Below are 16,826 nucleotides of genomic sequence, written 5' to 3' on the forward strand. Positions count from 1 at the left end.
GTCTCACGCCAACTTTAAAACAGGCTACCATGAAGTTTAGTATTTGATTGAACACACAACAAAGTAATTCAGCCTGCAGCTGCAGTTTGTGTTAAGTGCTTGCTAAAGGTTGATAATACTATTTTGAGCATGTTAGCAAGCCAATGTTAGCACTTTAGCTCAAAGCACTATGGTGCCTAATAGTGATTAGTTAGTATGTTAGACTAAATTGTCCCAGGGGGAAATCTTTGTCACAGCATTGCACATTAAATTACACACACCATCACACAGCAGCAGACAGAAATACATGAAGTTCTTCACAGCAACACTTAAAAGAACAACAACAGGCAAAACAACATGAGAAAGAGACTTTGATATGTCAAGAGACTCAAGCGACTGACAGCGTTCGGTCAGCTGCTGTAGACAATGGAAGCCCATCTGCACCTCAGTGACCTGAACCTGCATAAAAAGGGCAAAACAGCGAAGAGGCAATTTAGCTCCAGTGAAATGGTATCTGTGAGGACCATGCAATTGAGCTCTGAGAGGTTTGGGATACCTAATCTTGGCAGCAGTGTTCGTTATGTGTTAGCTTGACTTGCCCCTTTATTAAATAAACTTAGAATGCCATAGTTTGCGTCTAGTATGACATTTAAGATAAGATATTTGATGCATCAACCATGTAGAGGAAGACAGGAAGCTGGAGTGACAAATACTTTTTCTATGTCTTACTGCCATTGAGATGACAGTGGTTACATTCACAGCAGTGGGTTAAGTGTTTTTCTGTGTCGTGATTGTCCAGATCTGATTGGTTATCTGCATGAAGAGCAAGAATTGTGTGTATCGTCAGAGTATTTGGGATAAGAGGTGGTGGGTGAGTGGCTGTTGCAGTGAACCAGGGTTGTTTTAGGTAACTTTGTTTGTTTCATTCTGAGGAACAACACTTTTGTTTCTTTATTTTGGTTTCCCCAAAACACAGACCCCATCGGTTTGTGCTGATAAGCTTGTTGTGCAAAAGTCTGTTTTTTGACCTTGGCTCTTTTGCTCGGTGTGTTGACAGTTTGCTCATGAACAACTTGTTCTATAGCTCAGAAGGTGTACGTTTCATGCTGGGCAGCTCTCTGAACAACAGTCTGTTGCTTGTCAGCGTGTTTCACTCATTCTTTCAGCCTGCAGTAGAACTGTTTAAGTCGAAAGTAAATCTTTTCGTATTCACAACTTCCGATGCAATCAATGCAGATAAAGTATTTTTCAGATTCACTTGTAATTGGTGATGGAGTTAACTCTTCCATTCAAATAGAATCCTATGATTGTGTGTCCAACATCACTAATGCCTCAATACAGTCCCACACAACTGCTAGCATGTCTGTAGATTTTGATTTTATTTTTTCCTACAGCCTTCCCAGTTAACAAAAGATAGCAAAAGTACAAACAATCCTAATTAAAGCAGATAATTTTTTAAGAGAGTAAAAAACAAATAGTATAGGCACTGATTCAACTTACCCACTGAAGTAAAATTGAAATACTGTATTACTACTTTTGTAGTTAACCTTGCTTGTTAGACTTACCTACACAAGTGGCCTACGTATGGGGGAGCGTCAAACCTCTGCATAGGCCTGTTCAGTGTAACTTGACTCTCTGTCCTCTCCTGTTACCTCTCTGCTTTAAGATAATCATCACCTCTTGTTTTTTTTCTGCTCTTGGTGGGAAAAGAGATTTATTGACCAGCATGCCTTATGTTTGGTCCCAGGAATGTGCTCCAGTTTTGTACAATGGACCCAACGGTGACTGGCACTCACCTCTAACGTGGCAGGCAGCTCTGTCTCTGTAAGTCTGCTGGGCTGCCATGTGTATTGAACAGAACTCTTGCTTCATGTCGGTCTGATACCCTGAGCTTAGGGAAGGTGGAGAAAAGTTATATAACCCCAATTTTCATGTCCCAGGTGTGCATTTTACACTGGCTATCAATTCCCGCCCAGTGTGACGGAGACCACAAGCCACATCATATAATGAGTCAGAGCTGGGGGATGCATTTCAGCCCGCCTTATTGCCTGGCTGGTCACATGGCAACAGCGCTGACTGAGATGGAATGAGTCAACTGCTGCAGGAATCACAGCCACACATCCATCCAGGTGAGAAAGTGTGACTTGAATCTAGACACTCATGTGTGTCACTCATAATCCTATGTTACAATCATACTTATGAGAAGAGGTGACCAGGAGAGAGAGAAAAAACTCAGCCGCGTTCATGCATCTCGGGGTGTCTGTTATGTAGCCCCCCATATCCACCCACTGCTCGGTCCAAGGCTGTCTCTGCTTCTCAGCTCTGGCACAGGGGCTCTCTGTGATACAACAGATCTCTCAGAGCAGGGAGAGTGGTGCCCATGCCAAAGTCCTGTTATCCAAATCTGTCTGCACTGTCTCATTTAACAGATAAGAGGCTAATCTACAGGGTGGGCCGGAGATACAGAGCCACAAATACAAGGCCCCTCTTGTCGCTCGCTCGCCATTCTCTACATTCCTGGAATGTGTACAGGCATGTGCAGACAAACAAAACCTTATTGAGGATCTTGTCTTTTGTCTCCTCCAGGCTCAGATGTGTGTCATAAAATGTAAATCACAATGTATTTTTTCTAGTTATCCGCCTGGATAGTTTTTATTATGTAAATTACAGCCCTTGCTTCCTTTTTATTCAACTAGCATAGTAGCAAGCAAAAGAATTATAGTGACAAGATTATAGAGTAAATCCATGTCACACAGGAAATAGTGTGATACTCTCACTATTATTTCTGAGCATTCTCCCGAGAGATAACAGACTTCTAACGGCTCAGATTTTCTTGTTGGAATATGATGACACACTGTACTTTTTTTCCAACATAGTGCAGCCCAAATTTATGCTGTGTGGTTCGGACTTCAATTCAATACCTACCTTTGATAAGTGATACCTTATTAAACATCTAACTTTGAAATGTAGAATTTTTTAAATACTTCTTTTTTTTTTTTTTTTACATTTACAAAAAAAACGTTCTCAAATGTTTAACAAGTCATGTTACTAAAATAGTCTCAAATGCAAAATTCTCTCAAAACCCTGGACTATCTGAAAAAAGGGTTAACAACCTGACAGCACTTGCAAGTTTGCGATACTCAAAACAAAGACTCCGCCGTTATAGTGATGTAAATTACCAAATTCTAATCTCTCATTCAGCTGATCAGTTGCCAAAAGCAGATTATTGTGACTCTGCTAGCCAGCTCCTGCTTGAATGCAAATCACAGAACAGGACAGTAAAGGGTAAATAAAACAATGAATAAACAATGGTTTCAATAATTAAAGCTGCAGGGGCACAGCAACATGCTACCACAAGCATGCTCGCTAAACAGCTTTCTAACAAAGTGTTTCTCTGTAATTGTGTCTGTCCTTTTGTCAGTGGCATAGTAACAAACATTATCCTTTATGTCAGACGTTTTTCACTGCAATCATCCTCACAGATGTGGGAAAACGTTTGTCCTTCACTCTTAATAAACGGGACACAAACAAGAATATGAGGAGCTCATTATTCAGAAGCTGGAGTGTGGATCTTCTGTTAAGTGATTTGGCAAATGTATTCATAATTTCATATTGGTATCTTCTGACAACGCCAGACTATCCAGGCTCTCTTATGGTTCAACTGCCAACATCAAAGGTTTCCAAAGTTACAAAACAATGTCAGAATAGTCAGTGTTGTGTATAAGTATACGGAACTGTGCTCCAGCAGAGATCTCATTACCCCCTCTCTCCCCCACCTAAGTGCACATTCAAGATCAAAAGCTTTGTGAGGGTCATTTTCATACCTGAAACATGAGACCATGCAGATAGCCCTACCATTGAAGTTACAGTTGAGAAGTCCCGGGTTATGAAGATATTAGGAAGTAAAGTTTTACACTGTCCTGTTTGAAATGCAAAGTGAAGATCAAAGCAGTACAAAATTGAATCTACTCTAAATCAGATCAATTGACGATCTTAACCAGACTTAATAAAGTTTATATATTAACTGATAAAAAAAGTTATTCCTCACATCCTTATTTAGATGATTTAAATGGGGTTTCTCTCTATCTCTCTCTCTCTCTCTCTCTCTCTCTCTCTCTCTTTCCATTTTGCACCTCATTCAATTGAATACCAGAACTTCCCACACGCTGCACCATACTTATCAGATCGAGTTCCTGCCTACAGGCTGTTTCCAACCACAACACAAGACATCATGCCGTCATAATATTGCCTGCATGGCATTTTTTTTTTTTTTTTGCACCTGTGAATGACACAGTATCCTTTGGCCTGTCGGATATATAGCCTGGAGGAGCACTTCCTCTCTCACATCTGCCATGATCTCACCCCCTGCTTTTGTTTTGAACAGATACTGAATCAAGGCCTTTTCAACCCAAGGCTATGACCGTGGTTTAGTGAGACATTTAACACATGGTTTTACTGTGAATGGAGGAGAGGACCTGCATGAAAATAGAATTTGATTAAAACTGGAACGTGCATGTTCATGCTGTTTAACAAAGCTTCATTTATGTGAGTGTGAATGAGACTTTTTGAATTTTTAATCTAAAGAGTAAAGCAGTAATGATCCATCACATCTATGGAGGCTATGAAGTCAGTGAGACATCTTAAAAGCTGATTTTGAAGTTCTCCTAGGTTCAAATTAAGGACTCATTTGAAATGAAGTGGTGTCATAGTGTAATGTTCACCTCCTGATATATATCTAAGGACAATTATACTATATATTACTTTATATTACATTATAATTATAATTATATTACATTATAATTATACATTATATACATTATATTGACATTATATTATATAACTGCACTCTGCATTACTGTGGTACAATACTGCCTCTCTTCTCTGCTGTTTACATTACTTGCTGCTATTGATCATACCAAGTCACTTTAATCACTTGTCACTTTATCTTGTCATTCTCTGCAAATACTGTCTCAATTCTCAATTCCCCCCAGTTAACTTCAACATTCATTTTGTACTGTATATACCCCCTGTTTTTATTTGTATTTGTATTTGTATTTGTATTTGTATTTGTATTTGTATTTGTATTTTTATTTTTATTTTTATTTTTATTTTTATTTTTATTTATCTATTCTGTTTACTGTGTATTTGAGCTTTCTTGTCTGTGCTGCTGTAACGCCCGAATTTCCCCTCTGGGGATCAATAAAGTACTATCCTATCCTAAAAGATGTCTTCTTTCACAACACTTAAAACAATATAAAGTCAATTTGAAGGGAGTAATACTTATATTTTGTATTGCTGGAACATCCCTCAGCATACAACATGTTGCTCCTGGTACCACGTAGCAGGAGGTGTATTTTGATAAGTTTACTGTGATAAAGCTGTGTTCTTGCCGTGTTTACATGCAAGCTTTAAATGTTCAAAGACACATGCATGTTGGAAGGCACACGAGAGCTTACCACTTCACTTTCTTATCTCTATTTTACTCGTCATGGATGGAATCTGACCATAAACTTCACTGTAACCAGCAGCTAGTCACTGCTCTTTTAGTACCAGAGTTAAGTTATTGTATTAAAATATTTATTTGTTGGTCTTTAATACTCTTTAAGAATAATAACATAGAGGAAATAAAGGAAGAATAAGACAATTTAAAACATTCTGAAGTTAATATTGATCAAGTTCCATAGGAATACAAAATTAGTCCAATTCTGCAAAAGGTAAAAGATTAGAGGGTGAGCATAGTTTGCACAACAAATTGGGTCCCAACCCAATTTGGGAACACATAGAATTCAAATGAGGTTGCCTGACATTTTTATTGATTTTTTTTTATCAAATATATTAAGACAGACCATTGTGGTCCATAGCCAATGTCAAAACAAGGAACTTGCTGCTTCTCTGTCTGTCTGTCATCCATTGTGCAGACATGTCATCCCAGCCTCTCATCCTTGGTCCGCCATAATATAATATAATGAAAGAGCCTAGCTGTGGTCTAAAAGGAATGTTTACTTGCAACACTGTAGAAAAACTATGACATGATTGAAAAGAAATTAATTTTAGCAAAAAGTACTCCACTATGGCCACCAACTGTATTTAAGTTTGCTAGTCTGCTGTTATGTACTGAACATGTAGTGTACTACAAGTTGTTTTTAGAGGGTTGCTGCTGTGAACAGACGCCTACTTTCCTTGACATCATAAACATTGAGCCAAAACTCCATGCTGCTAAAAAGCAGCTGAAGATTCAGGAGATAATTCTCTGTAGGTTCTCAACGGCTAATGACCAGTTTGGAAAAATGATCTTGGCTTTGATGAAATATCAAACATACAACTAAAGGTGCCTTTGATCACCTGAACCACACCCCCACCCCTCCTGTGGATTTTCAGGAAGCTAATCTGTGGAGAGGTCTCTGCTTGAACCGTATCTCCATAGAGCCATCATTAAGTTATTTCATCTTCAGCTTCAAATACAAATACAAAAACGATAAAGTTAACAATTCAGCACCAAAAACAGAGTATAACACACAAAAAAAAAACTAATACCAAAAAAGAGAGCAAGACAGACAGGCAGGCAGACAGACAGGCAGACAGGCAGGCAGGCAGACAGGCAGGCAGACAGGCAGACAGGCAGGCAGACAGACAGACAGACAGGCAGACAGACAGACAGACAGACAGACAGACAGACAGACAGGCAGACAGACAGGCAGACAGGCAGACAGACAGACAGACAGACAGGCAGGCAGGCAGACAGACAGACAGACAGACAGACTCTTCTGTTTTCCCTTTTCCTGTGCATTTCCTTTTACCTTTTTGCATTAGCATGAACTGCATTTATGAAGTGTTATTAATGAGTTAGAAACAATAGATAACATAGCAGGTCTGGTTATAACACACTTTAATGTCAATGGTTATCCCCAGACCCCTTTCTGCTTGAGTTATTTCCTCCCTTTGAGTAGATAAAAACAGAACAACACTCATAGAGCAAACATAATCCTTGTCCTGTAAGCTATACCATATCTCTTATTAGAATTCCAACTCCAGCTGCTTCAGTCCAATGTCTCCTTCACCTCTATTGTTTAAAATAATACACTCTGGAACCTGAGCCTGAGAAATATAGTGCATGAAGATATATGGAAATATTCATAGTGTACAATCACAACCTATCTGTATCTAAACTCATGTTACTGTCACAGTGGTAGAAACTATTCAAGAGTTAATTGGGAATTCTGTAAGCAGGTCGAGTTGACATAACACCTGTAGCTATCTTATCTTGTGAATTATGAAGGAACTTTTTCACTAGTCTTTTTTAACGAGAATTTCCTTTCATGTCTGATAAGTAAACACCCAAAAAGAAATGTCAAACCATTCTTCCATGCTTCAGAGAGAATCAAAGACAAATGCAGCTTTCAAGCAGATAAAACCCCTGCAGAGGAAGCAACTTTAATGAAAAGCAAGCCCGCTGTGAACTCTGGCATGTGGAAGCAGACAAAAGCAGAATATGTCTTCAATCACCATTTGTCAGCACAAAGTTAAGAAACGCTGTGAAAATTCAACAAAGAATGTTAAGCCGTGTTTGTTTGTGCATGAGAGGATGGCAGTGAAGAATAGAGACGTTCCACGGCTGAGTAATTGTAGTTGTCGCCTTGGTGTCATCTCTCGTTGTTTCAGTGTCATTTAGTATGAGAGCTATTTGTTAAGCCTGGATGCTCACAGACAAGCAGGGCTGATATACATTGTGTTTGTCAAAGCAGATGGGGGGGGGGGGGGGGGTCCACATATATACTGCAGCTTATTTCAAACACGAGTATGGCTTTTTGTAAATTTGACATGACTTTGTCATTTTCAGCGCAGTTAGATTTGACAAATGATGACGCTACAATGTAAACACATGAGAGCAGTTCAGGTTCAAGCAAAGACGTTTAGGAATGTGTGGTCATACTATAAAACCTTAACCGTAGAACTGTTGAATGGAAATTATTTGATTTGATGAGGACGGGGGCGTCCAGACTTTTTTGTCTGGGGTTGTTGAGAAAATTTGTAAGAACTTGACTTCACCAAAGAAATGATTCAAGGAGACTAAGATGGATAAAGTTGAATAAAGTTTAGAACATAGACTCATGAGGAGAGATGAATTAACATTACACAGTTTTACAGTGTCTTGCTAACCCAATTTTGTAATGCCGTCTCTAAAGGCTTTCTATATATCCTAAAAGACATAACAAATGTCAGGGTCATATTACACCACCTTAACTAGGATGTGATGTCTTAGACAGTTGCTAGCAGACACTAAGTCTACCAAACATTGCAGATAACAGACAAGACCCTTGACACCCTAGGCTGTCCTTGCTTGTCTAGTCACAGCTGAGTTCTATCACCTCTGACTGATGTCAGAAGCAGCCTGTAGACGAACTAACATCTGTACATCTGAATAGATACAGAAATTCCATCACAGGGTGGCCCAACTGTGGTACTGACTTCTGCAGGGGTGAGCTGAAGTGGGATATGGCAAAAACACACACAAATACCAAATATTTACCCTTTCTAACTTCAACAATCATCATTTATAACACAAGATGTCAACATGTTTATCTTTTGAGCTTAATGTTGCAATGACTCAAAAAGAAGATTAATGTTCAAAATACCAATTTATACCGAAAAAAATTGCTTGCAATCTCCTGCACAGTGTCTAACAAGTAAAAGTAAATACAAGTATTTTGGTCCTGAAACATTGCCAATGAGTTCAGTAAGAAAGTGTGCATAACTTTCATGCACTGGTCTTATGAAATAGATGTGCAAAGTATGTATTTACAATTTAAAGTAAAAAAGAAATTGTGTTACATTGATTTATGCAAAAAACGACTCGCATCCTTTTGCATAAAAGCCCAAATTGTTGGTTTTAACATGAGTCCCGCCTCTGACAGGGCAAATAGCCAATCACAGTTTAGGATTTTTGGGGTGGCACCAGGGGTGGCTAATCAGATTTCAAGGAGAGGCCCGTGCCCCCCCTGGCCACCCCTCTGGATAGTTACAATACAGCTAAATATAGTTCCATTTCTGAGCATGAAAGAGTTAATCGCTTTAGTTATTTTCAGCTTTTGTCCAAAGTTTGTCGGTTACAAATGAAGTGTCATCAAAATATACAGCTTTAAGTGGGACGTCATTTCACAACAGACATGGAACTACAATAAAATGCATCTATCATACTATAACACTATACAGCAATCTACACACGTACAAAAATTATATTAATATCAAGTAAATTCACTAAAGGAATATGGCTGCGGTTACCTAGCACTTGACCTTTGTTGTGGAACATTTAATATCTGGGTTTCAAATGTAATTCTGTGAGGTTCTAAGTTATAGTTGACATTGCCTATTTCTTTCTTTCTGTTTTTGTATATATGTGGACAGAGGTTAAGAAACTTGATTAGTTTTTAGAAAACATTAAGACAAAAAGCTTTCCAAACTGTATGGATTGCACATGGATTGTGTGTGTAAATGATGCCTCTTACAAAGCTTTTTGTACCATTATTTTCAGGGCCTAATTTAATGAGCATGAAAGGTTTCTGATTGTGGAGTCTGAAGCTTGAGCCCATGCTCTCATGCAATATGAGGAATTAAAGAAAAAAACAGAGTTATTGAATAACTGAGCTGTCTGTTTATAGTGCCTTATTCATTTTAAACTATCTAGGTCGTACCTTGCTGTGTTTGAAATTTCTTCACATGATGATCAAACTTGAGCTGTGGTTTTAAATGTTTTCATCAAAGATTACAATATTTGACCTCCTTTATTATTGATTCTTCATCTTGTCATCAAGTTTTCCAGTTGAGCCCATATTTTCTGATAGAGAAATATATACTGAAACATATCTACTTATTTTCAAACTCAATACGAGTGGATCGCGTTTCAGTGTTTTTTTTCCATCTTCCTTACACAATATATTAAAAAAAACATACACACACACACACACACACACACACACCCCCCACAGGGAGAAATTGTGATTAATTTCTTAGCAATCAAATCCCATGCCCCGTGCAGCTCTCTCTGTTTGTCCAGCTATGATTGAATAAAGTCTCCATGTGTCAATTATATCCCTGTATTCTAAGTGTCAAGCATATTGATGCCTTCACACTTCTTTTCCCCTGTTGATGGCTGTGTGTGATGTTCAACAATGCACCCTTTTTTTTTTTTCTGTTTCAAAGCCCCATCAACATGACTGATGTGTGGCAGCGCTCTGACCCACACTCCCCCAGTGGTTGTTGCATTTTGAATGCTTTTGACAAACCACCCTGTCTGCCTCAAGATGATGGATTTGGGATCACACAGCACCTCCTGCTGTTTGAAAAACATAACTTCACTCTGTCACTGTGTCCATAGAAAGTTACTTAGTGAAGCTTTAAGTGCATGATTCATAGGCTGCCATTATGTAGAAACTCCCACAGAGTTGCAAGGTTAAACTTTAATGGGCCATATTCTCCTTCTATTGCTAGCTATCAAAGTTATTTCCCTGACAGAAGATTTAAAGCATACTGTAATGTTTCTTCCAACAAGGTTAGGATCTAATGCTGCTTTATTCACTCTATGATATACTGTACTAAACTGCATCAGGGTTTAGGTAATCAAACCAGATAACTGCATCTCCTTGGTCGCAATAAATCCCCCTGTAAGTGCTTAAAATATGCAGGAACCCATCGGCTTCCTCAGTCACAATTCTGGTCATGCATTTGGGATATAAAAAGCAAATCAAGAACATAACAAAGGTAAATATCTACTCTAGTGTATTCATTATGTCAGAAAATATGGTCAATTAATAGGTTTTCTTTTCAGTAAATCCCACAATCCTCCACTGGCCACAGTAATTTATGTTGTTCTCAAGGAGGCTTCATTACAGTGTAAGGATATTAGCAATGAGCAAGAAGTGATTTGTTAGATTTGAAGAAAGATGATTAAGTGGCATCTTTTTTAAACCTCAGTTATTTACTTATATTCAAGTCAAGCATAATTGTGACACTGAAAGTTACTTTCAAGCAAACATAACATGATTTAGGAGTCTGTGGTTGCTCAGCTAAGAACGAATGAATCCTTCCACCAGCTCTTCAAGTCTGCAGATTGAAAAGGTGTAGTAGAGGTTTTGGGATTTATGTGATTTAATCATATTTGATATCCTAATTTCCTATTAGTGAAGAAAAGTTTTAATGAATGATTTGTATATTAAAAATCCTGAAAAGTGTGTTGCCATAACAAAAACAGAAAGTAACAGTTGTCTTATTTTTAGTCTTATAGTCTTACATTTTCCCACTGGGAATCAATAAATGCTTATCTTATTTGCCACCTTTTTCTTTACAGTTTGGAAGAAATCCAAGATGGTTACATTTTGAATATTCTACGTTATTTTTGTATGAACTTTGGTCTCTGGTCTCTTTTTCTAAATACTGGTGTCTTGTTAACCTTTTTCTGGCATGGGAATATAAATCATGCATGACACTATGATAATATCAGACTAATCAATCAGTCAGTAGCCCACCTCTGCCCTTATTTGATTAATGCAATGTCCCAACTGTCTTTTGTCTTCCAGCCGGGATGAAGATGTCTCCGTCACACAGGCAAAGCAACACAATGCAACAGCTTACAGAGACAGTAGTATAGTCTAAATGTCAAGCAGTGATGATCATAGGCTTTTATTTAGAAATACAAATGTGATTTCTCATCAATCCTCTTCTTTTTTTTTTCTTAATTTTATGCAGAAAATGTGAGTCAGCTTAAAAAACATCTCTCTGAAATAGATGGAGATGTCAAGCTCAAATTACCGATATGCTCCCTCCGTCACACAGGAGCAGTGGGAGCTGTCTGGGATGTCGTGTTCCTGCGTCTTTAAATTAATGAGCCGTTTGTCAAGAGAGAATTCATCATAACCGCACACACACACCAAGCTTGGTGCGAAACAGACTGATTCATGTCATTCTGCCCCCTGAGTGTTGTTGGTTTAGCGTGTTGCAAAGGGAAAAAGAAGTGTGCCACTTACTTAAGATAGCAGCACTTTATATTTTTACTGATAAGTGCTGTGTTATAATAATAATGTAACATTTTCAGACACTGTGTGGTAGGGTACAGTAGAGTAGCCTATATTATTCTATTTTAATTTCTTACGGGTAATGCTGTGTGAATTTTTATCCTTCATTTTATTTTATTTGAATAGGCTATATGAACCACAAAACAATATAAACAAGTGCCTTGCATGAGCAAACCCACTTAGCAATAAACCACAGCTCTCGTTCTGGATGTTATGGTGGAGTGATTGCAATACGAGGATGAAAACACAAGATGGCGCTGTGTGAGAAAAAGTTGGATTTCGTTGCACGCACACAAAAAAAAACTTCAAAGAGAAAATGCCGAGGGCTCCAATTTAACAGAAACGCCACCAAATAAGGATTAATTCAGCCTTTTATCTTTTTTTAAACTGAGCGTAAAAACTCGTATTATTTATTCTACATGGTTTACTAGTCCGTTCCGTGTATTTCATCAAAGTTAAATGGCAGAAAAAGCTGTTTTAGTGAACATATAGGCTATTACAGCCGCGCTGTTTTATAATAGCAAATCCACGCTAGCCTCCTTAGCTTTTATTTTTTTTTACCCACTCTCGCTTTAGATAATAAGATAATGATAATGCATGAGTTTTCCTAACAGTGTGGTTGAATGAGCTTAACGAAATTGAACGTCGCCATGCTATGAATTCACCCCGTGCAGAGGCTCACTGGTCCTGCCTGTGTCAAGTCTGCGGCGCTCAGTGAAAAGCTCCTACCGCTCCCACAGGACATTCTGCGGGGACAGGAGCACTGCTTTCCAGCCGAGGAGGCGACACAAACACGCAGGAAGCTAAACATCGCCGACACACTGGACTTTTTTTGGCCCCTCTCAAGCGGGCTGCCTCGGTTAATTGTGATCAGAGTGAGCGGGGTGGTCGCCGCCTGCATCTCTCTCCCTCCTCCTCCTCCTCCTCCTCCTCTTTCTCTGGGAGTGTGTGTTTGTGTGCGTGTTGGCGTGTGTGTGTGTGTGTGTGTGTGTGTGTGTGTGTGTGTTGGTGTGTGTGTGTCTCCACTCCTCAGCGCACAGGCGCCCTGCACTCCAGTCTGCTGACACACCGGGAGGACAGTCCGCTCTTTACGTCCGTGTCATTGGACTCTATGTGGATACAAATCCCGCTGAACGCAGACCCATGGGGAGACTTTAGCCTGCGATCACATACATGAAAACAGGTAAGACACTTTCATTATTTGTACCGAGCCAATTCGTGTTACGGCGTGTTCCTAATTTTTCCAACTTGAAACAGCTCGAAAATCCAATATGAGACATTCTTTATCGCTATTTCCTGTCAAATCTCAGTTTAATCCCTCAAATTAAACCAAACCTTCAGACTTGTGTTTTCTAATTTTCCCTGCAACTCGTCCTCAATGAGTAATCTCCGAGTTAAAACCAGAAGCAGACCCATTTAACCATCAAATCCTCACTGCCCTTATAAATTACTCGTGCGATTTTACTTGCTCACTTCTGTGAGTAGAAACTGAAATCCAAGACTGGATTATGAAGCTATAAACTGCAATGGTCTGTTAAATCCGGCATATGGAAGAAAGTCACTAGATGAGCAAGGGGACACTGTCAGAGCGAGGACACAAACGCTCTCTTGTGTGCGAGTGTTTGTGTGAGTGTGCGAGGACGGTTTTATGATAATGAAAAGTGGACGCCGTTGGCCAGGCCAGGCCAGTCCTGAACACAAAGATCATTCTCAACAAGTCCAGTACAGTTGGGCGCCTGTGGGTGCTGAGGCAGCGAGTGTGTGTGACAGCACCATTATTCATGAGGATGCCTAATTGCATTAGTCTTAACACAGGATGGAAAAACTGTCTTGAAAGGTTGACCTATATGAAGAAGCAAACCTCAGTGCAGCCACAGTTTAGCTTTGCATGTTCAATCGATACTTCTTTAAAAACAAAAACAAACAAAAAACTGGAGGCATTCTTTCGCCACATTTGGCAAACTACTAGTCCAGTTTTGTCATAGATAATCTTTAAAAGGCGGTGATGCAGATATGTCCTGTGTTTTGTCAGCAAGAAATAAGTCATCGTCTGTAAATAATGGGCATTTAACGTGGGTAAAAGATGTCCTCTTTCCACTTCCAGTCACATGTTTTGAATTATTTGGTCTATATTTATCCACTTCAGCACAACAGGCCCATCTGAAATCACACTGACTCATTGCTTTGGACTCTTCGGTACAATAGAATCAATAAAAACAGCCTCTAAGTAGTGATGGTGGACCGTGCGGCTGATTGATTCAGGAAATCATGGTCCTTCCGTGCTGCCTGGAGATGCTCATGAATCTTGCATGTGCACCTCCAGTGAGTGTGTGTTTATGTGTGTGCGTGTGTGTGTGTGTGTGTGTGTGTGTGTGTTTGTGTATACACAGCACGCTCAAACAAAAGTGGAGAGAAATGTAGGACACAATTGAAAGAATGCACATCACTTTACAGGATGTTACTGGAAGCTGCAGAATTCATTTGGATGTAATGCACTGTATGACTGTTTTACTGGAGAAGTAACGGAGGATGTGATTCAGATTTATCTTTCCTGGCACATAACAGAGATCAATAAAGAATTGGATTCTTTTTGTGTGTGTGTGTGTGTGTGTGTGTGTGTGTGTGTGTGTGTGTGTGAAACAGAATTTATTCCAGAAAGAGGAAAAAGAGGAACAGGAGATACAATGTGGCTTGTGTAAGACACACACACACACACACACACACACACACACACACACACACACAACGCTTTCAGAGGCACTCCAGGCTAGCTCAGACACAGACCACCATGTATTGCTGACTTCCTGTCCAAATGCAATTCCTTAATGCACTCTGAGAGTCAGAGATCTAATAAGAGGCAGAAGAGCATCCTCCAATAATGAAACCCCACCTGCATCTGTGCTGCAGAGGGAGGGGGGAAGGGGGGGGAGGCGGGTCTGAGAGGCTTCATAAATAACAGAGAGCAGACCTGACACGTGCTGCTCCAATGTCTGGGAACTGCCAATAATCCCTCTCATCTACTAAGATGCTGTTCTTGCAGAGTGAAACGGGGGGGAGGAAACACAGGCATAATGCTTACTTTTAGTTCGCAGTCATCAAGTAAAAACGGCCCAGTGCAGCAGCTTTAGTCTATTAAACAGATCTGCAGAGAGAGATCAGGGATATTCAATCACCTTTTACTGATTGGGAGCTTTCCTGGATGATTTAGCCTTTAATTACACAGAGGAGTGAATCATGACTCATTTAGAAGAGACAACAACAAAAAACAACAACAACAGCACATCTTGAATTGTAAGCAGATTTTTGTTCCATTTTGTTGCCTCGATTTCTTTACTTTGTATCAAATTAGTTCTAGATTGCTTTTGAGTAGATTTAAAACCTGCGAGAACTTGTGGAGCTGCGTTTTTTTTCTTTCCAAGAGGCGAACTGCTATCCTCCTCTCCACTCAGGCGTTAATTTAGATGTTGTTGTCACAGGAGCGCTGTTGTGTACAAATTAATTTCCTCTCCAATATGTGAGATAAATCCCCTGTAGCAATTAACCTGCATTTGAGCAATTAACCTGGGCTTGTCGTATGTCTCATAAATACACACTCTTGAGGCTCTGCTTGAATGAAATGGATTTTTTTTTTCTTTCCAGGCGTTTTTAGCGTGAAGTTGCGTTCCGGTGGAGGAGAACGCGTGAAAGAAAAAAATCACATGACTGCGTGTTTTCATGGGCAATCTGGCAGGCTCCATATAATAAACAGTGTTGTTGGCTTTGTTGTGGAGCTCTAATGAAGAGCGCCTTTCTTCTGAGGCAGAATGTGACCCTTCGCCGCTGTTCTTTAGCCTGACCCTGTGCTCGACAGAGCCGCGGGCTGTCCCCGGCTGCTATGAAAAGATAGCACTGTGTTGTCGAGCTCCGGAGATTGACCCAGCAGGCCCCGTGACTCTCCTGTTGTGTCTCTCAGAGAGTCCCATGAGCGTGATTTATTTAGTTCAGGAGTCGCCCCCCTTTTGAAAGAGCGGCTTTCATGCTGTCGTTACTGTACACAAAGTAACTCGGGGACTTAAGGATAGGTGTAGCTAAGTACGCCACTCCAATGACTAAGTGCTGTATTTTAAACGCTAAAAGTCTGCCTTCGTGACAGTAATCCTCTTTGCTCTTCAGTACACTAAATGGAGGTTTTCTTTCGATTGGCCATCTGCATCAGTGTGTGCGTGTCTGTTTTTGTGTTGCGACCAAGAAGGAGAGAAGCTTTTTATCCCCCCCCCCCCCCCCTCAGCTGCCGAGTGCCTGAAATATTTAACAGGGACTGCACTATTTTTGGGTTTGTGCTCGGTTTGTTCAGGAGCTTATGTAATATGTAGTTTTAGCTCAACATGCCTGGTGCTGTTGTATACCAAAGACACACCAGAGACTCAGTAAAGGTAACGATGCTCTGTGTGATTTTTCAGCCACACCAAAGACACTGTCCTGTAAAACTGGAGACCCTGCACCGTCTGTGCTTTGAAGGATTCAATTGCCATTTTTAAGACACTTTCTTGTGCGTCAAGGCAGCAGGGCCAATCCACATCTTCTCATGTTACTTGTTTCTAAAAGGTATCGATCAGCTCGCCTCCCTTCCCTCCAAACTGTCCCCATCTCCCCCTATTTCTTTCTCAATCTGTCTCCCCCCCCCTCTCTCTCTCTCTCTGTCTCTCTCCTCCCCTCTCCTCTCATCTCCTCTCCTCCGAGGTGTCAGATTCTCTGACTCATGTCCTGGTGTGGAGGATGGGAGGAAAAGCAGGGATGAAAGGG

The 16,826-nt window shown here is 40.1% G+C and overlaps 1 protein-coding gene across 3 annotated transcripts in view; it reads left to right on the top strand.

Annotated features, from left to right (window-relative positions):
• Nucleotides 1-12,769: 12,769 nt before the first annotated feature.
• Nucleotides 12,770-16,826, top strand: part of pcbp4 (poly(rC) binding protein 4) — a 40,524-nt gene continuing 36,467 nt past the window's right edge. Inside the window, exon 1 of one of the 3 annotated variants that reach the window (XM_020629548.3) lies at nt 12,770-13,227. The gene's annotated coding sequence lies outside the window, so the exon portion shown is untranslated. The remainder of the gene's footprint in view (nt 13,228-16,826) is intronic. The other 2 variants (XM_020629547.3, XM_020629549.3) reach the window with 2 other exon arrangements.

This window comes from Labrus bergylta, chromosome 12, assembly GCF_963930695.1.
Source record: "Labrus bergylta chromosome 12, fLabBer1.1, whole genome shotgun sequence".
Classification (NCBI taxonomy): Eukaryota; Metazoa; Chordata; class Actinopteri; order Labriformes; family Labridae; genus Labrus; species Labrus bergylta.